Source organism: Anopheles stephensi, chromosome X (assembly GCF_013141755.1).
Source record: "Anopheles stephensi strain Indian chromosome X, UCI_ANSTEP_V1.0, whole genome shotgun sequence".
Taxonomy (NCBI): Eukaryota; Metazoa; Arthropoda; class Insecta; order Diptera; family Culicidae; genus Anopheles; species Anopheles stephensi.
Window position 1 is genome coordinate 4,705,421 of NC_050201.1, and position 27,014 is coordinate 4,732,434.

General features: G+C 47.0%; 1 long non-coding RNA gene across 2 annotated transcripts; it reads right to left on the minus strand.

Moving 5' to 3' along the window:
- Positions 1 to 474: 474 nt before the first annotated feature.
- LOC118505555 lies at positions 475 to 25,987 on the minus strand. 2 transcript variants are annotated; one of them, XR_004905435.1, is made up of 2 exons: positions 25,439 to 25,987; positions 475 to 3,584 (listed from the first exon to the last, which is right to left on the minus strand). It is a non-coding gene; the product is annotated as an uncharacterized LOC118505555 (long non-coding RNA). The 2 variants fall into 2 exon arrangements; XR_004905434.1 differs by lacking the exon at positions 25,439 to 25,987 and adding an exon at positions 24,461 to 25,420.
- Between the last annotated feature and the right edge of the window lie 1,027 nt (positions 25,988 to 27,014).

The window sequence follows — 27,014 nt, forward strand, 5'->3', positions numbered from 1 at the left end:
TTTCCATTATATGGATGTAAAACCCTTTAAAATACAGGTGGTAGCAAAAAATATCGCCTCGGCCACCGGACCGCCCCAATACTTCCACAACAGACTTGCCAATATTACACTATCGATTTGAAACATTCTCCTAATTGATTGAATATATCCATTATAGGGATGTAAAACCCTGCAAGCAATAAAAACACGCAAAACCCACCCTGATAAGCCTCATCATTTTTAACCAAAGTATTGTTAAAGCGTATGGGTTTTAAAATCGCCAAAATGCTCTCTCTCTCTCTCTCTCTCTCTTTCTCTCTCTCTCTCTTTCTCTCTCTCTGCTCCAATCGCGTAGTCAAAACATGGCAAAAAACTCATCTCCCCATCACCATCTCGCGTTGCGTCTCGACCACCCTTAAGTATATTTTATTTTCCCACTCCACCCTATGTTTTCTTTTGCTCGTCTCTCGGGGGCCTTTTTGCTCGCATTTTTTGTTTTTTTGTTGGTTTTGTTGCTCAATGTTGTTTTCCTTTCACGGTAACACGGTCCGAGTGGTTGGTTCGATTAAATATATGCATGAAGCTGCTGTGTACACGCTCCATGCAACCTGACCCGTGCATGGTAATATACGTTTGATCGATTTTTTCTTTTGTTCTTCTGTTGCCCCCTCCCCCCCTCCCCCCCTCCGTCCTCGTCTTCTGTTGTATTCCCTTCCCTCCGGCACCGTACCATTGCCGTTGCGCTTTACCCACATGTCCAGCAATATTGGGTATTTGTTTTCGTCGCAAATTTTCTTTCCCTTTACCGGGCACCAAACCAACCCCGCTGATCGATCCATCCATTACATTCGTCCATCGATTCGCTCACTGTTTTCTTTCTATTTTTTTCCTCCTCCTCCTCCTCCTCCTCCCCACCTACCTGTGCTTGCGATCGATCCGTTTGGCCACACCGTACGATGTCAATCAGCGGCCGTCAGGGAACGGGTTCGATAGGGGGTTTATGGTGGAGTACCTGCTACTCCACACACACACACACACACACACACACACACACACACACACACACACACACCCACAGTGAGCGGGAATTTTCGATTGGATTATTTGCATAAAAAATAAATTACACCCATTGCTCGCCAATTGCTAACGACGGGTGGTCAATTGCCTACTGGTGGCGTACCGTGAGGACGTTGAAAGGGTCGGGGCATCTGGGCGAGAGAGCGAATGAAACAAAACAAAAAACCACCCCAAACGAGTATCGACGCAAAACCAAACGGCCTGGACTGTAAAAGGGGTTTAAAATCCTCGCCAAACAATAAGCATTGGCAAATAATAATAATATCGGACACGCATGCACGCGCAATCAACTTGACATTGGCAGCGCGGTTAGATATTGTAGCGTACCGGCCGGTACGGTCGGTGAGACAAACGTATGGCTTACGTAATGTTCATATTCAAGAAGGCAAGAATTGGTTTTTATCAGTCACTAAATTAGTTCGAGTTTCGAGGAAACCACTTTATGCACAACAGGATCAATTTGTTGTCCCAACTCTTTAAAAAAATAGTTGGAAAACTATCAGTGAGAGGTTCCGAAACGGAAGGAGTCATCAGATCTACGCAAATCTTGTGCAAGACTGCAATCTCCAGCGGATCTTCAATCGTTTCAAGGCCACCAAGGTTTGCTGAAACGATTCCCTGTGGCAGGACCGTATAGCCGCTGTGCGCCAAGAACGCCAGTAATGGCAGACCGAGATCTTTTAGGATTTTCAAAGGAACCCGCGCCAAGGAGTACGAGACTTGTCAGCCTGACAGGGTCAAAGGGGATAGGAAAACACTCAGCACCTAAAGCGCCAGGAAGGGACAGGACCAAATTTCGAGTCCCGTCAGAATCTTCTCTCGTCTCCAAACTAAGTCAAGGACCTACCAGTGGTTGTAAAGTCAAAGAAGAAGCGAGAGAGATTCATCCAATATTCCAGGAGGAAGAACTCCTGACATCCGCTGATGACATAGATAGCATTTGTTAAAGGCTCGCCTACTCTAGAAGAAGCCTACTAAACGAGAGTTCTACAAGACACTAGAATCACTTCCTGACCTAGTCATACACTGATGACATAGATAGCATTGGTTTAAGAATCCCTTATTATAGACAAACATCTTATCAAAGTTTGGTGCATCCGTCCGTCGGATTGATCCTTAAAGTAGTCTTAAACAAGCACCCCTCTCTTAGGTCAACCCGTCTAGCACCGACACCAAACAAAGAGGTTAAGCAATGGCTACAGTCTGGAGGAGACACTCCGCCACACCGGAAAAAAAAGCACCGGTCGCGAGGCAGATGAAGCTCCGACTGTGTTAAAAACTTTTCAATGCGCAGTACTGACGTAACGGCCCTGTTTGGAAAATTAACGCTAATTGTTCTTTGCCGCGTTCCTGGTAAGCTCCAGTGAAACTGTCGTCACCGGTATGTGGGAAATTCTTGAGAAGCCTGGTAACTTTTCTGGTGGGCTGTTCTTCTCACGGGAAGAGCACAGTCTTTTAAGGCCGTCACCACATGGACAGAGAAGGTGCAGGCTTGGAAGGCTCCATGATAAAATCTAGCAATCTAGTTGGTGATGGGTCCAAATATTGTATAGCCAGACGACAACGCTCAACCTGGAGCTGTATCGAGGACTTCTGTATTCTGTATCAAATAAGCAAAGTAAACATTCCTTCCGAACGTCGCCTTAAAGCATGCGAAACTGCACTTCACTGAACAACAAAAAATCGCCCCGAATAACATACAAATCTCTCTTCTTCACCAAATTAAAGTCCTATCTAGGTTAAAGTGGTGGGACGTTATTGCATGAGACGATACACACAGTAAGGATAAAGGATGCTCGAACACTAAAACACTGGCAACGCGTTTCCCCGTGCACCATTTAAAGGAAAGCCACAGTAACGAATGCTAGGCGTACGGGAGAAGACAGTACCAGAACGGAGCAGAAACCGGCAAGCATTTCAGTCGAGTGGTTCCGGAATGCAGGCTAGGGCCTTTCGGGCACTCGTTGGGCTCCCGTTGTCTGGCGCACGTCGCTGTGTGCCGTAGACACATCTGGTGTACTTACCTTGCGGTAGGGTGACGGTGGGCGAGCATCTATGGTAACGGCTCGCCCTCAGCGCACGTTCGGCATGCGGTTGCGCCTCGTCCGTATAGCGCGGCACGGTCGATTCAGTCGAAACCTGTCAATCTACGACGCTGTTTGCAGGTAGTGCTGATGATGGTGGTGGTGGCGTGTACAAGCGCCCAAACAGGCACACATTTACACACGCCGGCCGCAATGTGTGACGATGAGCGGCCCGGGGTTGATTCGGGATCGCTTGATTGATTGAAGTCCTGAGATTTGTTCCGAAAACGGGTTTTGCGTTACTGCTTTGGTCGTCGTCGGGTCGTCGTCGGATTCGCACTGCCAAATCTTGCCACTGCATCCAGTTTTGCCAGTGCTGTTCAGGCACGGTTCGCCTGCGGCCAAACTTTACTCACACACCGCACCACGGCCACTGCACGCCTGCACGGCTGCATTCTGCTCACCAACCGTGCAATAATAACACACCCTTAGCACTACACATATCTATACGTATGCCAAGATAAACACACACACACACACACAAAATATACATCAAATAAGGAACATGAAGAAAATGGTGGCCCAGCATTATGGAGGCATTGAACGTCGGTCGCCTACAGGTCCCCCACACACACACACACACACACACAATTTCGTCACGTCCAGTGGCCGGCTTTGGTATGCAGAAGAGCACACACACACACAGGCACACATTCGTACAAACAAACCAAACACGTGTACAACACACGTCGAGATTCGGGAGCAAAAAAACAACAACAACAACACTTGCACCTTACTCTTGAGGGTACTTCGGGACCGTTGATTGTAAAGTGAGTGTTGGGTGGAGTCCAAGACACGTCACATTGGCCCCATGACCTACGCTTTGCATGCGAACGAACAATCAATGCCACACGCTAAGATGCCCACCACCCAACACACAAGGGCACGATGGGGCGGACTGGAAAACAACCGTGGGCCGAAACGAAAACTCAATCCCTCTCTGCTGATGTTTTGGGATGGTTCGAAGTGATACGTTTAGATACGATACGAAAGCAGATAAATCGATTCTAGCTGTTAGGCACGGTTTCAACACAAGAGTTTTGCTCGTGCTGATTGGAGTTTGTGTTTTGTTCTGCTAATAGCTATTCAGGCTCACTGTTATCGTTACAAGATGCTAATTGTAGTTTTCAATCAGTTTTGTTGGTATTTGGGCCGTGCAACTACCTTTTTCTATATTCTCCCCTCTTTATTTTATTATAATTATAAAATTAATTAAATTTATTTTCATGAAGTACTGGGCGCCTCCACCTCCTTTAATATTTATCCAAATAAATGATGCATTTAATGGGATCGGTGATGATGTCAGGAAAAGAATCTGCACATTTTAACTAGCTTCCATTATACATTCATACTTCAAAATTTCAAGATCTAATTGATTTTTACACATACAAATAGAAGACAATTTGCCTAAGCTTAAGATACATTTCGAGATGGTGTCATTTTTGCATAGTAATAGTACTTTCCACAAAATATTTCACTCGTATAACGAGAGCTCACATTGCACAAGCAGCTCAGAAAAGAAATACATAAAATATTTCAAGCATCTCACCAAAGCTAATTATTGGATTTTTGTTAAAAAGAATCTAATGTCTATGTGATGTCTTTTTTCCTGTCATGTTTTGTATGGAGCACAAGTAACAGTCAAAACTCATACAAAAAGCTGAGGTCATTACAGACCCCAGGTATAATTTATTTCTTAGAAGTACTGAGCGCCTCCACCTACTCTCTACAGCACCCTGAAAAACACCGTGTGCAGTGAATTGGAGGATTCATTTTGAGAATTCAAACACACACAATTTAATCGCTTTTTTGTTTTTTTCGTTGTGTAAATACGATATTGTATAAAAAGCATATTAATAAAATATTATTTACTTTTTCCCATGAAGTACTGGGCGCCTCCACCAGCTTTGCATTGTATCCAAATCCGATGGATGGTAACTGCCACGATTGATCGTTCCGAATCCCTACAAAGCAGACGCATACGGTTCAGGCAAAATTTAATAATAGCATTCTCCCGAAACATTATACTTAAATCAATTTCCAATTCTTAAAATACACACAGCAAACAACTGCCAAATTAATGTTCCCAACCCAGTTCTGCAGTTCCTGGGGGTGTTTTGCCTTTCACACACTTTCGAACCTACTCCTCCTCCTCCCAGCACCTCCAACCCCAAAGTTCAAGCGGTGGGTGCAGTGCACATGGGATAAATCCAATTGCTGTACCCCTTTCAACATCAACATGATAAAGATTCTTCACGCTCGGGCGACACAGTGAACGGTGAAAGACAAACTATTAACCGTACGACAACATTCCTTGGGTGTAACAGTTTCACCGGTAAGGAGTATTTGTTCTTTCCAAAATCCAAGTGTTTGTTTTTTGCCGTTGCTCAATGTTCAGTATTAATTTTAGCAAAAGGAAAACCCTTCGCATTTGTATCGTTTCATATGACTTTTTCATTCGTCGAATCCTACTAGAGTAAAGTTTTGTATGTAGTTGACAAAAAAAAACAAACCCAACTGTCACAAAGAATTCCAATATAGCTGGTTTTGCATTACGGCTCCAGAGATTCCCACACAACCAGGTAGGAAGAGACAGTATTAGTTAGGCAGAAAATTATTCGAAACCATCTCATTTTGGCCCGGAAAAATGGCCCGTTAGTCATTTTACTGGTGCGCCAAGGAGCAAATTTTATCCGGTACCCATTTTATTACCACTTTCTGAGAAATTTGATAAATAATACAATCTTTCTCGCTGAGCAGAATGCCCAACCGTCGCCCAGACTGGCTCACAATCAATCAAAAACCTCATCGCGTAGCATCATTCCGGGGGCCTACAAGACCAGTTTTTCAGTACGACAGCAAATGAGGATCCACTCACAAGGATCATTTATGTTTCCTCTGTAGTATTGACGGATTCCAGGGGGAAAAACACACACACACACACACCACCATAGCTAGTCAATAATTCGCCAGAAAATGCTCGGTTGAAGGCAAATGTTACTGTAAGATATTTTCGCAATCAATACGTTGACAAAAGGGGACCGAACCAAAGTCATGTTCCAACAATAAGGGAGAAAAGTTAAGTTTCGTCGGAAGTACAGCGAAGTGTATCCTTTTTGCCGCTGTCGTAATGACGTACCTACGCTTTGGTTGCATTTGATCGGATTAGAAACATCTAATACCGTCAATTATGCAGTTCTGTTGCAAATGGTTCCGCGCCATGGCAATGAAGCTATCAAACTGTAACCAGATACAGAATTAGATGCAATATGTTGCACCTCCCCACACACACACACAAAAGGACCCTGTTTGGCTGCTGTTGTCTGTCAACAGCATCCTTAACCATGTTGGCCTTTGGTGTTCCACCCTTAAATGGTGTACCGTCGGCAAGCTTTTCGCAACGCAATTTAGGTAGAAATCAGCACAAGAGCAGAACGAATGGATGCTACACTTGTTGCACTATGCATCCAAAACCGGTAGAACCAGGAATTTTACTATAAGTGCAGAGCCTAATGCAGATGTCACGCTAGCGGTCCCTAGCGAAAGAATGCAAACCAGACTGCCGTCGGCCTCACCCGTGCAGCAGCACAAAGAAAACTGCCTACAGCAGCAACGACAACATCATCAGCCCAAACGTACGCAGCCACTCTAGCGCTGTGAGTGACTGGGCGTCTCCATCGGTGTGCCGGACCGTGCATAGCGAACATTTTTCCGCCGTACCGGGTAAAGCAATGGGCACCGTGCCGGGAAAAATGGGTACGAGGCATTCCGCAACTGTGAATGAACAAACACCGAGCGCATAGAGCCCCGGCGGGCAACAAGGAATTTCGGAAAATATGCTAGAAAACACAGCCCCAAGGGGCAGCACAGCCCGGTCATGTTTATCTAAGCAGTGGTCCCGCTTCCAATCGATGCTGGGCTTTGCCAGTCACCATCCTGGTGGTGCTTTCTTGCACGCCCCCGGCCCCTCCAACGTTTTCCAGCGAAACAATGAGGTTTATCAGAGCAGGCAGGCTAGAGAAAAATATGCTCCTAACAGAAGGATACACAGTGAATCCACTGTATGGTTGTCTTCAATTTTCAATTTTTCAAAACTTTCCAAATATTCCTCAATTTACCAGAATATTACAGAGCACCGAGCGAGAAAGAGAGACAGAGACTGAGCTATAGAGCGAAGAACCTCACCCAGATTGAACGGTCTTGGTGTGTGTGTGTGGGGTATGTGAGGAATTCTGAACACCAGGTGGAGTCGTTGAATGTTTGTGCTCTGTCCTGACGACTCTGGTAGGACGTTAAGCGAAGAGCAGATAGCGGGGGGGGAGAGGGGGGAGAAAAACAAAGAAATCAACTCCCACCAACATCAACTAGCCTTTTCCCGGTTTGCTCGTCTCGGTAGGACGATTTTTCGTCAAGCATGGGTCCTACAATAACAGACATTTGGCATTGGTCGCATTCTCCCACAAAACTGCTCAAGTGGAAGGTTACACCTCTAACAGCACAGTCCCTTGCCAGTCCTCGGAAGCAACAAAAAAAAAACGGACAATAAAGAACCCTTTCGCTGGTACAAGGAAGAGTCGAACAACAATAAAACGCGTAATTACATCGTTCCACAGTGGGGGCATTAGGTCAAATATTGGGATAAAATTATTTTTATGTCTTTTTGTACTTAATGTTGAACAATATCGTAGGCAAAAATGCAAATACAAGTAAAATAATGTGTTTTTATAGCAATTAGGCGAAGCCAAGTTTCTGATTCTAAGAGGCTGCTTCATCACCAATATTGCTGTTTCGGGGGTAAAAAACCCCTCACTCACGGTTCAAACGATTTAAACTGCACTTGTTATAAGACTTGCCTGCAAACAAATTGTTTGCTCCCACTATTGCCCGGGATAAACTTCGATCAGCGCAATCGGTTGGCCAAAGGCAATTTGATGCAATCAAGTTTCCGACATGGCGACGGTTACTCGTTATTACCGGTTGTATATTTGCTGTTGGCTTTTCACAATTATCGCCAATTAGCAGCGTTTTGTGAAGCTCTTTTATTGCGCATTTTTCTTCGGATTTTTCTTTCCTTGCTTAACAAACTCATTCCTCAACGTTCAACCATTCTGCTTATCATTAGAAAGTATCACTGCTTAATGCCGTTTGTTTCTCCACCCGGTTCCGGATAATCCTGCAACAGCCTTTGCATTGCATTTAGTATTGCGAGTAATTTTCCAGTCATTAGGCGCCAATCCAATCGACCTGATTAGCAGCAGGTGCGGAGAAAAACTCTTCGCACGACGCAGTTAAAAGGAACAACAGCCAGCTCGCCCCCAACTTGGCTTACCGATCGAAACCCTAGTGCAGCGTCGTCGATCCATCAAATTAACTCAATCCTGGTCGCCCTCAATCCCGGTCGAGATTGCAGTTGCAAACGCTGGGAGGGAAAAATAACATCACAAAATAATTTCCCCCCCCCCCCCCCCCCCCCCCAAGTGATTGCAAATTAACCATGATAATCTCAGAAGAAATGTGGCTGAATGCCAAAAGAAAAACACGACGACAACGACGAATGGTGCGTTATGCAAAATGTGATCGATGCGATGTCCATTTCTAGAAGGGTTGGACCACGGAAGCTAGAAAAATCCAGAAGAGGTTTTTTTTACAAGAATTCTTCATTATCCCTTTTATGAGCGTCCACATTTTTTCATTTTTGCAGCGATAAATGAGCGTATGTTTAATTAAATGATCACTGTGCAAATGCCGCGATCCGCGTTACAAAGACTCTTGCACCACGAGAGGATAGTTTTACCGGGCCCGAAACCGGCAAATGGTGACATCGATACGCTTGAAGCGAATAAAACCACAGCCAGCACGCTCGCCCGCCAGAAGAAAACCGGTATCGATACTCCATCTTTCTGATGCGGGCGAAAACCCCACCGGAGATAGCTTCGCGAAAGAACAAACTTGCCAGTGGACAAACTTTGGAATGTTCGCGTTGCGTTAGCGCGAAAGTCGTGGAATATGGCCAAGGTTTTATGTGGCTGCCCACCGGAGACTTCCCTTTATTTATTGTTGATCTCTGCCGCGTACCGTCTTCATTGCCAGCCACCGAGAACGCGGCTCTACACCAAACTCCCCGAACGGCCATTCATTCATCCGAAGCAGCCGTGCACCGACTGCCCCGGGAGACACATTGGAGCGAATGCTTCACCGGTCCTGCCACACGTCAGTGACGAGCGACGCGAAAAATAAATACCAACCCGAAACGAGCCCGATCATCCTCACATACCGCTCCATTATCCGTTAGAGGGTCCTTGGAGGGTGACTTGGTGAGATGCTACAGTTTCGCTTACAGATTCCTTCCCAATACTAGTCACCTTTCATGTGAAACACTCACACACACAGAGAAATGTTGTCACCGATAGCCTACAACGTGACGGGCAATGCGTGGCACACAAACACAGGCGCGCGCTCGTTCGCCGGAAATACTGGCGAGGGTGATGCAAATTGCTAACAGGAAAGATGGAGAGAGACTAAAGCAACAACGAAAAAATAACCAACTCTCGGAATACCATCCAAACATCACCGTACACGCGCAAAAGCAACAACAAAAATACGCTAAAACAAACTTCAACTTTTTGCGGGATACGGAGTGAGGGATACGCGAATGACTGATTTCAGAATTTATGCTCATTTCGTGCTCGCCCTGGGAAAACCATTTCCTCCCCCAAAAAAAGCGCGGGGCCGCAAAGTAAACTAGGAGTAAGGGCAGCTATTCCATCCAACTTCCTGCTGGTTACCTTCCCTTGCCTTCACACACAGAGTGCGAGCGAGAGCAAGCGAGAGCGAGAGCGGGTGAGTGAGAAATCGCCTCCACGAAGACATAATTAAAATAAACAGAAATTGGGAACGGTTTTGGAGTTGAAAATAAAAGACTTTGGGAAAATCCCTTCACCCCTGATTGCGGCCGCACGGGGAGTGGGGAGGAGGGAAGGGAGTGAGGTGGTGTGGGTGGAGGCGAGATGGAACGTGACAGAGTGATGAGATGATAGATGGATGAGGGAACCACCAACAACAAAAAAAAAGCATCCACACACCCAAGGCACCAAGGCAAACAGGCGAAAATTTCCATATTTTACCCCGTCTGCCCAACTGCGGCTGTTGCAGTAGCGGAGGACTCAAATCCTTTTTTTTTTTTTGTTTTGGCTGACTGGTTGGGTGCGTGGTGCGTGAAACCAACAAACCTAGAAAAAAGGCCTGACTAATTTGCAGTCGCATTATTACTCGTCCAAATTTTTCGGGCAGTGTAATGTATCACAACAGGGAACGATGGCCTTAGGGGGGGGGGAGAGAGAGAGAAAAAACGTCCTCAACAACATCATCATCACTCATACAGACGAGCGCCTAGCCTAGCGAATCGGTCAGTTTTAATGACCGACCTGTCAACTAAGAAATTGAGGGACTACGCACGCAGGACGTTAAATTATAACCTTGCTTCGTATCCGTCTGGACACATCCAGGGACACATCGGCTGCTGGAGTTAAGGCAGCTTTACGACCATTTCGAGCTAGCTAGTTCCAGGCCATTTTTAGGGTTTTTATGACGTTCCAGCAACAACATGTTGCCAGCCCAACGTTCGATTTTACGTCTTTTCTAGTAATGTTGCATTAATCGGCTGAGAAGTTGATCCACATTCGATCTAAATATATGTTCAAACCAAGATACATACGCTTTTCCACCTTCCTGATACTATGTCTTGAAATCTTCCCCAGAGATTCTCAGATATTCCCCAGATATCCCCAGATTTTTACAAAATATTCCCCGGATAACTCCAGATATTCCCCAGACATTCCCCAGATATTCCCCAGATATTCCTAGATATTCCCCAGATATCCCCCAGTTATTCCCCTAGATCTTCACCAGATCTTCCCTCGATATTTCTCAGATCATGCCCAAATTCTTCCTCAGATATTCCCCAGATGTCCCCAGATCTTCTCCATATATTTCCCAGATCTTTCTCAGATCTTCCCCGGATATTGCTCAGACATTTCCCACATATTCCCCACATATTCCCCAGATATCCCCCTGATATTTTCAGATATTCCCAAATATTTCCCAGATAACGCAGACACCAGATCTATAGCACCTAGATTATCTCGCCAATATCGGCCAAAATCCCTTCCCGCTTTTTACCACCTGTCAACAACGGCTCGCCACCAAATATCTAATGAATTCCTTCAATTATTAACGCATCAATTTCTTCACAATTTTCGGCACCGCTAGTAGAAGTTCAGGCGATAGACCTAACACGCACGAACGAACCGACAAAGAAGATGCCAGCAAAAACGTGAATAGACATAAATCCAGTGATACATGATCGATACCGGTTTTTGGAGCAGAGGTCAAAATTGACAAGCTGTGGTCGCGAAGAACGCATCTAGTTCTTCACACAAATCTCACATATAGAGGGCGCATGCGGAAGAGGGTTGGAGCAGCAATCGCTCGTACCTTTGGGGAAAGAGATAAAAAAAAGAGAGCGTGCAACACTCTTTAAGAGCTTCGCGCTCGGTCATCACAACATCGCACCATGCGCTGCGCCAAAAGGGGTTCGGTCTTCTATCGACCGGGTTGTTTTTTTTCCGAAACGAACCACATCACTTCGCGACGGGGTTGAAAGATGTTAATCATTAGATCCGTGCGAGCTTGTAATACAAATGGGGAAGGCAATTGGAGCACTGGAGCTGAAGCAACTCTGGAGCTCCGGTCCGAGAGCCTCCCGCTTATCTTGCCGTTCTGATCGTGCACTGGTGAAGTGCCGCTGTGTTCGTAGGCCAAGATCCACGTCCACCTTTGTCGACGCTCCGGTCCTCATCAACCCAAGCATACGCTGAGTGGAACGTTGCGCCATATCTCGGCGAACAGCGCCGTCACCGAACGCAATATCCCATCGGTAACGCAATGCAGCTCGGGTTGCGCCATGTCACCCGTGGGTTTGACGGCAAAAAAAAGCCCCTGGACGAAATAAGCAAAAACCGATGCAGATAGGCGATGGGGAGATTATAAATTTTCTTCGCTCTCTCCCTTTCCACGCTTTACGGTCTCAGCACTTTATAGCGGTTCGCGTTGGGAAACAGGACTCAGGGTTCCGAAACGGAGCGCCGTATGACCTCACCAGCTACCGCCAGGTCCAAGTCTCAACCAACCGATGAGTGAGGATGACCGATTCCCCCGGCGGGACTTGTGACTGTCGACGCTGGTGGCAGGCTGGACGACCTGTCACCACCGGCATTGATATATCAGCGTCCCCCAATTGGGGCTACAAGGCTAATGTGAAAGGTAGGCCGACATTGCAGGGTTATTTTTGCTATCCTGGAAGGTGGACATTCATTCTGGTGCAACTGACGCGCTTGTTACCATTGCGCTATTACCTCATCAAACCGGCTCGACGAAATCTTGGAGAGTGAAAGGCGTACAGGACCTTAGAAGTTTTCGACGAAAATGAGCAAATAGAGCTGTGGCGTATGAAAAGCGCATTGCCGAACGATATCCGAAACAAATAAATACAGCCTATTATTTTCTCGAGGAACGCTGTCACGTGCGATATTGGAACGACAGCTAGCGGTAATTGAGTGGTGGCTACCATCTCAATTTTCGCCGTCGATTCTTCAATACGCTCGGATACGCTCGGGAGGGCATTATCGGTGACCATCGAATGCTAGTGGTTACAAATCGCTCAACCCGGCCCCAAAGCTCCGCTGAACCTTCCCCCGCTGTTCGGGATGAGATCGCCATCCCCGAATACTTCATGCATCCCAGCCGCCTCCACCAGATGGCGCACAATCGATAATAAATGTCACAATGCTGCAGCAGCTTGTGAATAGACGGGGGTCAACGAACAAAAAAAAAACAGGTGGATATGGACTTCAGCGACGAACGAATGCTTGTCGGCAGGATTTGTGCCAACCGTTAAGCTTCTCCCCCGCACCGCATTGCATTCCTCACCTACCGCAAGGTTGCCAACCCCCAGCGTTGGTTTGAGTAGCAGCTGCAGCCGTAGTTCGGATCGGTTTTCGGTGCGCATCACCACCATCACCATCGGAATTAACAATGATGAATTACCCTTCTTCGCATAACGACACTCGGTTCGCCCACGGTGCCCCCACCGTCTACTTGCTCCAGGTTGCTCTCCCCTGCAAAGCTAGCCTCGCAGAAAAGGAGCAAAGGTTTTTTTCGTGAAGCAAATCGAAAGCCCCAAGTATCCCCGAAAGGATGCACATTAACGTCAAGCGAAGAGGAGACACGAAAAGACAAAAAACCTGATCCGGACTCACTCGTGGTTGCGTCTCTGCAACATTTCCATTCCTCTCCCATCCCCCCATCTCCCCCTTTTTCCTGATGATGCTCGCTACTCTCACCGGCAGGGCGACTAATTTATGGCAATCGAGCAAGCGAGAAGGCACAAACAAATCACCAAAACTGATGGCCCCAAATATCTTTCACCATCTTTCCATCACACCCAGAATATCCCTTCTTCAACTTCTCTCCGACGAAAAGGCTCCGAACCTGTTTTCTGCGTGTGATGGTGTGGAGAAGATATCCCTTAGGGGCGTTTGTGTTGCTGCTGCTGCAAAAAAAGGCGGCAACACACACGGATAGCTTATTGGTTGTCTCACTGCCACCACCGCAGGACACAGAGCGTAACGGGGTATTGGTCCCCGTCGGACATATGTTTGCTTCAATATTAATAAATCCCTAATTCCCCGCAAGCCCCTAAGCACCCTCTACACCACACCAGACTCACCAGGAGCGAAAAGAGGGGAGAAGGTGGGTGGAAGACGCAGTGGGAGCAAGAAACGACAGTGGTGAAGGGTTTGTAATTTTTCGCCTAGCATCGTAATACGTCACTCAGCGTGGTAATGATCATACTCATCCCCCTCCCCCAGCCAATTTCGCCCCATAATCCTGCCGGGTGTGTGTAACGTGCCGGTGTATGCTGGAAATAGACACACACACACGCACACACAGAGAAACGGGTTGTTTTCGGGGTTGTGGTGAAGGGATTTGTGAGCCACGTACACGGAATGCCTCAGAGAAGAAGAAGAAAAGCACACACACACACACACACAGACAAAGTACACTGAATTAGGCGCACCGGGCGATGTGCGGAGCTGGAGCGCGCCCGAAAAGTGTTAGAAAACTCCCACACAAAAGACGCACACACGCGCACCCGCGGTACGCAGAATGATGTCTTTTCAAAGAAAGTAATACTGCCCCCAACCAGTGTGCGATTTTCGCGCCCCGTCAGGTAGCCCAGTTGGTGTAGAATATTTTTAAGATCTGTCCCACTGTTACCAGTACGTTTGGTTACTGTTCCGGACATCAATCGTCCAGAAGCACAGAAGTGTTGACCATCTTCTTCTTCTTCTTCCTTGGCACTACAACCTTCGGAGGTCTCGGGCTTCCATTTCGGATTTGACAGCAGGAAAAATCGCCCCAAACAGGTTCGCAACGAGCAAATCGCTGGCAATCTGGTGGCTCACTAACACCGTCTCCATACCGGTGGCAACACGTTTCCGATTGCACCACTACCAGGCACAAAAGCCTGTTTGGCGGGGGGGGGGGGGGCGGTTGGGGGTATGGTAATATCAAATTTTACCTAACAACCCACCGAAAAGCCTCCACGGATCGTCCGACGGACGGAAGCGCTCGGACGGACCAAAGCAACAAAGGTAACGAGCGGCTTAAACGAGGTCGGTCCGACCCACGCGTAGGCAGATTTTCTGGAGAAGCGAATCGGGTGGTCCCGGGTAAGACGACATTTTCCCGCAACCAATTTTTTTTTGTTTTTTTTTTTGTTCGTAATTTCCATTTCGCGACTACTGCTCTGACGCGGAGTCCTAACCAGCCCTGTAGTTTCTTGCCGACGCGCAGTTGCGAGAGCGCGTTACAGGATATGTTTTACATATTTAAAGAGTTCGCTAATGGGGGGGGGGCGAGGTGGGGGGGTTGGTTGCTGGTAGCGCATCACACGCTGCTCGCTTTTGATCTATGATGCTGTGTCGCTGTGTGCCGAGTTTACCGAGCAGCCGAAAATATTCCAACCAAAAACCCTGGAGGACGCTACGAATGTCTGCCTGTGGCGGTTCACGTTACCGAGAACTTTAAACTTACCGCACAATGCCAGTGGATCTGTGTGCCTCTGTGCATTTGTGTGTGTGTGTTTGTAATTAGAATTGTAAATTGCATTAGTTGGAGGATCGCTGACATGGCACTAGCTCGCTCGGCACACAGCCCGTGGTAAGGTTCTGCCGTGTCAAGATGACCACCATGACCAGCAACCGACTCAGCACAGCTGCAGCTAACACACACACACACACACAACACACCTGTCAAACTGGTGCACCACCCGGGTAAGCTGATCAGTACGGTGCAGTGTTTATCAGCTTCTCAGTAGATTATGAGTCGCACAAAATTGAATCGTTTGCTTGGGTCGCCCCCTCCGAAAGGATTACGCGCAAATTCTTAAAAGCCGCGGCGGGGAACGCTCCCGCAACGTTGGGTCTGCACCGGTACGATAGTGCTGGGGCGTCACACGCCTTGGGCCGGGGAACTAATTTCGCCCGTAGCGTTCGTTGGGCTGACACCCACCACAACTTTCCTCACCGGTGTGGAGCATCACCCGGAGTGCTGTTCCCCCGTTACGCAACGTCATGCCGTGTACCGACTGGGGCTGGGCCACGAGAGAAACGAGAGTTTGGTAGAGGGTTTTTGATTTGCCATCATGGTACCCTCAACCCACAGGACCCATCCTGCTACGAGTGCGACAGAGACAAGGATAGAGAGTGGAAGATAGTGAAGTTCAGGTAGTTAAGTCCCTCAAGGGAGTACCAGGGGTTTTCTCCAATGCGATTGTTCCCCTTAATGGTGTGCCCCGAATCATTCCCCGTAGCACGAAGGGGGGGGGTTGAGTGTTGCGGAGGGGAACTTTAACCCACCTCCAACCCCTCTCCCCCCCCCCCCTTTCCAGACTCCATTTTATCTTAGCTGGTTAGCTGGCAAGGAGCACTACCAGTGCCCCGGAGCCGTTTGGGAAACAATGGCCGACGCACGTAATCGATTTGCCGACTTCGGGATGCGACCCTTGACAATCGGCCGGACCGGATCATTACAACCGTACACCGGAGCACGCACGCTGGGGAAGCGAAATGGGAATGTCCCGGAGTCTGGGATTATGTATCCGGTTTGTTGCCGCAAAACGTTTCGTCTTGGATACACGCAACGCACGAAAGATTGGTATCTGTGACGAGTCCACCAGCTTCCCGAATTTCCGCCACTAACCATGAGGGATTGGCATATAAATAGAGATAAACGACCGTCGAAACCGACGGGGCTCGAAGTGCGCCGTGAGCTTCATCCTCAGACTTGAAGGATGTAAGGTCGCTTCCCGACGAGGGTGGAAGGAAATGCTGGAAAGAAAAAACAGGGAACCTTTTTCACCCCAAAAGCACCCAAAAGCGGCCCAGCTTTCGGGCTTTAAATCATATTCATGAGCTACAAAATTAAATCACAGAATTAAGTGTCCAGCCCAGCACTCGGCCAACAACCCCCCGCCTTTAGTCCAGGGCGAGACAACGTCTCGAAGGGGCCCAAACATCTGACATGGTGCTCACCTGCAATCGTTTAGCTTCGGAAAAACAGCACTCCCCCCCCCCCCCCCCTCGGTAGTTTCGATGTGGTGCTTGAGCTAAGTACCCATTTTCCCCCAACGCCACCAACGTCCATTACAGCACTACGCTTTTGCCCAGTCTAACATTTCGTTCCAGGTAAGGCTAACTCACTTTATTCGGGCAGTAAGGCACACAGGAGAACCAGGAAGTGTGCTGTGGCATGCCTGACGATGTCTTACTTCGTACGCCCCCAAAACAAGGGTCGGGCCGGGGTTTTCTGCATACTATTAGATGCTTCCCTCGCTCCGCTTTCAAGCTTCTGCCGACTCGAGGCAACAACATACGGCAGCAGACGCAGGTCTTCAAGATGGCCCAAACCAGCCGAAAACATGGTGCGATTGCCGTTCTGCTCAAAGGGAACTTCAACCTTGGTAGGGTTGGACTAGGTAGGGTAAGGGTGGGATGCAGCCATGGGGTACGAGTAGAGGTGGGGAAAGTGGGGGGGAGGGTTTATGCGCACATCAACTATGTATGCTCATCATAAACATGAATGCTAAAGTAAGGTCAACATGCACAGGGCGAACTCTTCCAACAGGCGGGGGCCCCATCAAACAACGAAACCAGAAGCACTAGAAGATTTGTGTGAGAAAGAGAAGGAGAGCTAGAGAAAGAGAGCGAGGGAGGCCATTACTACCCCTTTTTTTAAACTACGCCTATCTCACTCGTCTAGCCCATACCATAAGATGGATATTTTGACTGTTTCTTATTTTGTTGGAAACAAATTTATCTATTTCGTTCTCGCTCTTCTACTCTCTCTCTCTCTCTCTCTCTCTCTCTCTCTCTCTCTCTATCTCTTACCTGAGTTCGTATAAAAAATAATAACATGGCAGAAAAGAAATAAAGTTTCGTCACGAACCAACAAAACCGATCCCGTCTCACCTCATCGTCTGACACAGCCACCTGAGAGAGTAGCGAACGACTCCCGGAAACAGGAAGGAAATGCGAAAGTATCAACCGATCGTATTGAGGATGGAGGTTTTCGTTTTTGTTTTTCCTTGTTTACATTATTGATTGAGCACATCATCTTGCTGGGGGAGGGGGGGGGGGAGGACTGGAAGTGGGATACCCGCAGAATCCAAACCCGGGGATGCTATCGGTTTCCCCCTTCTGTCTAATTGAGACGAGATGTCGACAAACCGCAACACCTACCGGACGACGGCAGCAGTAGGACCCGCATGGGAAAATGCATCCCGTCGGCCTAACTCTACCGCCCCACCCGTGAGCTAAGCCAAGTTTTGGGCAGGTTTTGTTTATGTTTCGCGTCACCAAACAGCTAGGGCCTGGTGCTAGTGTTTACGGACGCGCGAGTACCGAGTTGCAACCTTTCCCCGGGCAGTCGCTACCGGACAGTGATTGGTGGTGTGACGCGCGGAAAAACCATTCAATTTGACTTTATGTTTGTTTTGGTACGTCATTTTTCCTGCTCAAGGTGTCCGTAACGTTGGATAGACGCCGCTAACAGCATGCGAAACGCTCACGAGCTACAAAGTTGGTAGTTCATCCCTACGGGTCTGTGTGTGTGTGTGAAGAATTCGGAATGCAACTTCAGTACACAGGGAAAGAGTTAAGTACACGAGCACCCTTTTTTATGGTTCCGTCTCTGGGACACTTCCTTGGGTAAGCTGCTCGTGACAAGTGGCAGGATAAGGGTGTTCTGTTTTAATGATCAGGCCAATGGTGACATTTCCTTTTGCCTCGTAACACTAGACATCTGAACGTGCTTGTGCATCGTCAAAACTATAGTTATGCCTATTCAAAGCAATGAGATATTGGAGCATACCTTCAGAATAGAGAGGATATTGGGGTATATACAATCAATATCTGGATCGCCACATCAGAACTTTATTATTGAGATTATTTTAGTGATCAGCCCAATTCTGACATTTCTTTTACATTTTTCAAGCAGACATCTGAATCTGCATGTCAACTTCAAGAATATGTCTGTCGATATTGTGAGACATAATAATATGACTCTAGAGTACAGAGGATATTAAAGATTGTGTAGTCAATATCTGGATCCTTACGCCAGAACTCTACTATTTGCATATATCATCACATCTTTAAATCAGACATCTGCATGTCATCTTCAAAAATAGAGACGTAACAAACGATACTGTGAGGTATTTGAGTATACCTCCAGAGAACAGAGGATATTGGGGTTGGTACGATCAATATCTGAATCTCCACATCAGAACTTTCTGATATTTTTTCTTTCATCGGCACATAACACATTTTCAAATCAGACATCTGAATCTGTATGTCATCTTCAAAAATATGTACAGATAATAGTCAATTCTAGCGGTCCGGAGGTAGAGGTAATAAGAATGGGGTTCAAATCCCATCCAGATTGTTCCCCCGTACTGAAGACTTGACTATCCAACTACGTGGTATCATTAAGTGTAGTAAGCCAGGCATGGCAGGCATGACCTTAAGAGACCTCTAGGCCTAAGAAGAAGAAGAGGGAAGAACTGTCAATCCTGAGAGGCTAGAGCATACATCCACCATACAGAGGATATTAGAAATTATTAAGTCATCATCTGTTTTCTACATGAGACCCCAACACCTGCTCCTATTGCAGAATCAATGTCGAAACTCCCTCTGAGCATATCTTCATCGTCCAATATTTTACGTACTATCCAAGGACCACTACGTCAAAATAAAAACAAAACTCCCATCTCGATAGGTATCACTTCATTAAGTTTATAAAACTTGCCCCAAAACAAAGCATAAAAACAGTCCGCATGCGAAATGATCCCTTCGAGAATTATCGTACACTCAACCTCAGGAATTTTGCCCAACAGTCACTACCATACTTTGGACCACTCTGTATCTCTCCACGTACTGTTTGGATACGTCTTCTTTCCCCCCCCCCCCCCCCCCCCTGTTCCCTGTTCCGCCCAAGCTCCCCCTCACGGGTAGAAAAGAAAGGGCCTATGCCAACACAAAAGAAAAGCGTTCGCACCAGCGTTGCTGTCCCTACAATGACAGGAGAAAAGACAATGGTTACCCATTCATTCAACGGGGTTTTACGCGTGATGCTGGGGCTAAGTGTGAATAAACAAGCCCGCTAACGTTCGTCTCGACAGTTTGCTGATGTTTCTCACCTCTACCTGTGTGTGTGTTAAGCTTCAGTTTCGTTTTCTTTTTTGTTTTATTCGGAAGGTGGTGAGCCTTACTTCAGAGAACGTTCCAGTGCGATTATTTGCGTTCCATGTCGCCGGTATACAGGGCGGCGAGCGCGTGGCATCAACTCAATAGATTAATTTTTCATTCTACACGCGTGCTTCGGCCTGCCCGGCCCGGCCGCACGTTGAAGTAGCAGAACCCTCGGTGACGTACAGCGCGTTTGATTGAAGGTGAGGATGTCCTCGAATTAATGTGCACAAGACACAAGCAGCGCAACAATAACAACAAAAACCACACACACACACACATTCTCTAGCCACAGTGTTCCAGAACAACAGACTGTCAGAATATTTGACAACGGAGCAATTCGGCGTTTCCCAGCTTTCCCACCGCTTTTCCCTTCCGCTAGCCGCTTCCTGCTGGTAAATACAAACCAACAGAAACGGAAAATGGAATTGGGAAAACAATAGCAGAGTTAAGTTATTAAATGTTAAAGAAAGCCAGTCAGCTGGTAGCGCGTGTTCGCGTTTTTAATCGTCTTCGCGCCTCATTCCTCCACAATCAGCGACATGGAAAGCAATTATTATTTGCTTTCCCTCCACTGCCAGTCATCTCAATTTTGGGCGTATTTTAGGATATAAATATTCATCAACTACCTGGCGGCCCTCCCAGCCCACAACACGTGCGCTGTGGAGCAGTGAAATTTGTTTGGTAAGCCACAAATGCGATTTCTTGTACGAAAATCCGCCATTCTATTACAATTCAAGGGGAGTTCCGGAGTTCCGGCGGTGGTGAGTGTGTGTGTTTGTGAGGCTGTGTTTTCTGTGCGTTGGTATAGTATGCATAGCAAAATGGCAAAATACTGTGAAATGAGAGACCAACAATCACACTCAATGGCTTTGATGAATTGCTAAATTATCGGCTGAAGAGGTCACTCTAAGGTTTCCAACGTTGAATGGGATGCGAAATGTCAACTGTTACTTCGGTAATGTTTTCGGAACTGGCTAAACATTAGCTTAATAAGGCAACTTAGCAACGATGGCGATGATACGGTTCGGCTTCTTGAAGTCCTAAGATTCTGATATCAGTAAGTAGTCTACAGTGTGCGGACAAATCAGCCTACTGTAGGACATGAAATAGACTATTTGAAAAGCATCATCACCATCTGAAATTTAAGTTGAAAATATGTTTTTATACTGAAATCAATTTAAAAAAGAATATTTGATTCGTGGACAACGAGGCACGCACGAGTGTGTGAGTACGCGATTGCCTATAACCAAGACAAGGCTTTGCTGATAAGTGCTCGGTAGTTTTCGGGTGTTGCGCACGTTACCTTGACGTTTCGCGCATGGTAGTTTTTTCGCACATCAGTTCAGTTCGCTGGAAATAAAAGCGCCTTTCGGCAAGGAGCATGCGCTCATTGTTGCGTTCCCAGTTTTTGGAAGCTGAAATTCTAGGTAGTGGTCTAGGAGGCACGAAGCATCCATGCAACTGGTGTCAGCTATGAACATCTCGACATTCGCGAGAGGTGTCGGGACGTAGTCGGGAAGACAACTCCTTTTGTGTCGAGCAGAGTAATCAGAGTCGTGTTGCATATGGACGCTAGCTGTAGCATTACTACATTACCGGCTGGTTGGAAAGGAACTGGTCCTCATGAAAGCCCACGTAAGGTAACGCTACTGAGTTATATCCAGGTCTGTGTAAATGTTAAACACGACCGCAGTAACACCATGGCCTGAACCTACTTCACGTGGCGTGGGGTTAGTCCAAGGTTTTAGACCAGAACACATCTTCGACCAACAAAACTGCTCAGAGATAATCTTGTAGCTGCACCGATAATGGGAGATGTCACAAGGTTGGTCATCACAATCGCTCAGACCTCAGTCTCTAAATACTCATGATCTTCAAGTGCTAAGGAAAACCAGTGGCAGCAAATACTTCCTCTCCAGTATATTGAGTAGTTCTTCAAAGATTTGAGAGCACTCTCATGATTTTCTATGTCTACATATTACCATCGGTATTCTGAGACTGAGACTCAAGAAATAACTCTAAGATCCGGATAAGTCCTCTTCAATTCTAAATAGCTTGAATATCGGTAGTTGGAGAGTAATAATTCTTATGATATTGATATTATCCTAGATCTTCAAGGCGTTAGCACTTGTGGAGATTTAAGCACACATTCAAGAAATCAACTTCATCCCATAATTCCTACTTCAGGATTTTTGATGTCTACGTATTACTCTCAGTTTTCGGAGACTGCTTAAAAACATCAACTCTGATATCAGTAAGTCATCTTCAAGATCACTTGTGGAGCTTTAAGCATACATTCAAAAAATCGACTATCCGTATCCTGAAGTCCAGGAAGTTTGAAAAAACTTGAGGACATTACCCAGATTTTCGGTGTCTACTACAGTGAAGCGAAACGCTCAGTTTTCTTCGAGTCCTCCGATATCTGTAGCAGCTAGTTTAAGGATAAGATATTGAACCAAGCTCTTCCGACAAGTCGGCAATTGCCTTTGTCTTCCAATTACAGCAACAAACAGTAAGTACCTATAACTTATCCAAGGATTTAATAAACAACATTCATGTTTATCATCCGGACGAGTAAACCGCCCGTACCGAAATGCACTACGCAAAGCACTTCCAAACTTAGGACTCGTTCCTCCACCGGCTAGTATTAAAGTTTCCCCGTTCTCAGTTTTCTAAAAACCTACTCTCCGCCACCATCAATGACCTTTCGACGGTCGGTAGTTCAACGCCGAAACGCCCCAGGAACCCGCAGGAAGTGTCTACTTTATAATCAAGTGTATCGTTTCGTTTGCGTCCCGGTTCTGTGGGAGACGCAGGTAGGGTCTGCACCGTGTTTCGGGTTCGGCTTTTTAATGCTTTCGACGCCATTCGCCACCTCACAAGCGGTACCGAAACCGATACAGTACTACATATATCGGATTCTGGCATGATTCGATTGATTCGCTCGATTGTGCTATGAATAATGTATTGCCAGACGGACGAATTAGTACATACAGCGTGCGCCACACATACGGTTTCCCAATACCAACTACTCGCGAAAGATATTCAGCCCGTTGCAGTAGAGCCGCCTATACATGTACGTAGGTATATAAGGGGTGTGGGACATCGGGCGGTTGTGAATGAAAGAATGTAAGGAGTTAAACCATCAAGGCAAGTAACAATACCTGACACGGTATCTCGCTTTACGCCGTGTCGGTGCTCTACTTTTGGCGATCGGGTTTTTTTTTCGTTCGTGTGTGTGTGTGTGTTTATTTCCGCCTTTTCTACTTTCGTCCATCGAACCTCACAGTTTTCGCCCCACGAAAACCCGCTGGCTGCACTAGGCAAGCGCCGACCCGTCGGTATTCCGTTTCCGAATCGGAATCTATTTATAAGACAATTTACCGCGCGGTCACACAAAATAACAAAAAAAACAGCGGACCATTTGATATGTGAGCCCCGTAGAGCGGGGATGTAAATGTGTCTGTTTTGTCTGACAACAATCATTCTTACCGAAGGGGTTGGGGTTTGGTTTTTTTTTTGGGCCATATCAGCAGGAACCAGCGCTTACAGCCCTTCAAAAAATCAATAGCAACTGGTTGACATCTATCCCGAAAATCTAGCTCTCGATGAGGCAAGGTCACACACCCCGACGGCAGGTCCTGCGGGTCGGATGGTGGATAATTAAGAAGTGCAGGTCGTCCATAAATTTTCGGAACCGGGTTCCGTGAAATGACACACCGACAAAACTTTGCCCTAACTCGATTACCCGCGGTCAGCGCGTGCCGTGCACACACACACACACACAACCCAGGGGTTGTGTCGTTCAAGTCGCTCAGCGGGAAAGCTGCTTCCGCGGTATTTTAATATTTAAATCGGTGCTCCCGGTGAAATTCCGGGCCCCCCTCCCCACGGGAGTCTATCGATACCGGTACACCGCTTGGAGTGTAATTCTTGATCCGTGCTCAGTGAACTGAACGCTTCTTCTTTCACGTCCGAAGTTTATCTTGGTATCTTCGGGCTAGTACCTACTTGGGAATGGTAGAATGGGTGGAGAGGGGGGGGGGTGATTTGGAGGAGTAAGAATGCGTCACCTTGTCCTGCGTCCTACGTCCTCAACGGTCCTAACGCTTCGCCTACCTGTTTTTTTTTTCTCTCTCTCTCTCTGGAGTGCTTTTGATCGTAGTCAGGGGTTGCTCCTCGGTGTGCAGGACGCTTGTTCGCCGATTGCTGCCCGATAGCGCGTGTTAGGTAAGGTAGGTGATAGAAGTGGGTTTTTTAGTTGATAGATAGATAGGTTGCCGCAGCAGAGGAAGAAGAAACAAACCAACAACCAAACCTCGCTCGACATACACACACAACACACACACAGATAACACAGACACATTCCGAAAGGATATACACAGGACGAGAACATCTATCCACGCACGTATCACCACATCCACGGGGATGATGCCTGTTACGCACTCCTACCTCGTAGTTGATCCTCTTGCAACGGAACCGATCTTACAAGTTCGTGACAGGGAGGTACTTTGGAGACTTCCGAGTCTTCCTTCCAACTAGTGGAGCCTACAGCACCCAAACGGTCTGGTGTATCATCCTGTGCCTACCTGGACAACATTCAGACCATTCTTACGATGCCCAAACAACTCCACTCCAGTGTTTTTGTTCTCCCCCAAACAGAATAGCACACACTCCAATCAGACACATACACACAAACACGCGCGCGCGCGCTTGCCCTCCACCTGCACACACCTCTCCAGGTTCGGCAGGTTCACTCTGCCCCGAACGTACACACATACACACACACACACATATATCTACACGATAAAATAAGTAAATAAACACACTCTAACGAAGGAAAGAAAACAAAAACTCCTGTTACAGAGCCCTCGTCCCGTGCTTTCCCAGCTGTCCCCGAATATCTATCCAGTATTCAACACCAGCTAGAAAGCGAAGGAACCTTAAAAACCGTGCACACCATCCAGACAACCAAAACATTAGCGACGCCTTGTGCGCCAGAAGATGACTGAACGCTTTCGGTGTGTCGGGCAACCTGCTACACCTGCAGCCTGACCGTGCTACTTCTGAGCTTCTCTCCCACCCACACAGATACAGCCACACAGGCGAGGCGAAACGGTCCTGTGTGCGTTATTGCTGGCCTAGGCCCTTAGCCTACGATAGCTCCGGCACTCGGTGGCCGCTTCAAAACCCTTCGCCCGATCTGGACCCGATATCTATTTTAGCCTTCCTTCCGAACCAGTGCCTCAATTCGTCGTGTGTGGCTACGCTCAATCTGTACGCCCGCTCTGCCTGAACGCTTCCATCGCATGGCTACCATTATTTAGTGAGGATTGTATGAATGGCGGAGGGCGAGGGGGGTGGATGGGGCAACAAACCAACAACAATAACAACAACGAAAAAAACAATGAAGGGGAAACAATAACGCACCTGCAATTACGATAGCTAATTGTCGTCGTAGTCGTTGCCGGACGGCGTGGCGGACTACCCGTGGCAACAACAGCAACGACAACAATAACTTAAAAAAACAATAACAGCAAGAACACTGGCACTGTCGAATGATACATGTGTGTGCGTCTGGTACGTACGAAATACTAATACCGGAATTTTCGGTATGCTCCGCTTCGCACCGTCGGCATATTAGAGTGCGCCGTTCATTCGTCTCGTGTCGGGCGGTGTTCATTATGGGCGATTAAGCCACCACTACACGGTGCGGTCTTGCTCTTTGCGTGTGCCCCAGCCCGACGGGGGCGATACCGATTTCATCCGAAAGTACGGCACTTTTCGGAACCGTTAACCATGATCTCGTAATAGTTGGCTCCCAAGTCTTGCCACGGGACATTACCAAGCAACCTTGTTCACATATAGTGGTTGCGGGACAGGCCGGAGTTCCCGGAATCGCTCGCGAGCGAAATTCTAGCAACGATGCCTCGTTCAATTTCCAAGAATTAATTAATTTTTAATTAATTATTATTTTAATTTAATTGTGTATTATTTATCACTATGATAAATTAATATAACAACAATTTTTCAAATTTTAGCCTAACTTTAACCTAAATTTTAGAGAATTCAGTAGTGAAAAGTGAGTGCTTGTGAGTTAAGGGGAGGACTTTTAAGCGACTTTAGCCAATAAAAGTCCCTCCAATAAATGCTGAACGGTCGTGTAAAGGTAGCTTAATCCTTTTCCACCATCGCAGCCAACGTTCATGACCTGTCAGATGGATGAATAAGACTTTTTAGTCTGTTCTGCTGTATCTTTCCGTTTACTCGTTTTTTTTTTTTTTGCTTTGTTCTTTTTGCTTTTGGGCGCCATTTCCGAGAGTTACACTGAACCGGTTCAAGTCTCTGCCAGGACTCTGCGCTACTCTCGCCACCCATGCAACCCAGCACATCCCGTGCTCTTACATTCTCGAATCCGCTCGCGAACCGGTTCCGACACGAAACGGTGCCGACCACGAGCCGAACAAACAACCAAAACAAAGAGAGATGAGCAAGTGAGCGAAAGACAGAGAGAGAGAAAGACACACACACAGCGAGAGCATCAAGTTGTATGGGGCTGGGGCTAACCCCAACACAACAACCTCCCGGTTTGTTTGGCCCCACACCAAAAGAGTATGCTGCTAAAACGGCGAGCAGAACAGAGAGAAAGAGACAGGGGTTTGGGGAGAAAAAAGTAAAACAAAACAGCGAAACAATGGTTTCATTCATATTTTATCCATCACACAAGTGGCACGGGTGTATAGAATACCCCGATGGGATTTCTTACACCCTTACAGTGGTGCGTGTCTTGCATTTGCTGGCAAATTGTATTTTTATTTTCAAAACCAACCTTTCATCTCTCTCTCTCTTTCTCTCTCGCTCTTTCTATTTCGCTCTCGCAAAATACTTATTCGGGTATGGTTTTGCCTACCCTCTTTACGCTATCTCGCTCAGGTGACAGGTGAGCGTGACAGGAAACGTCCACCTACTAGATTTGATACTGAGTACTTGGATCGTTAAGATGACA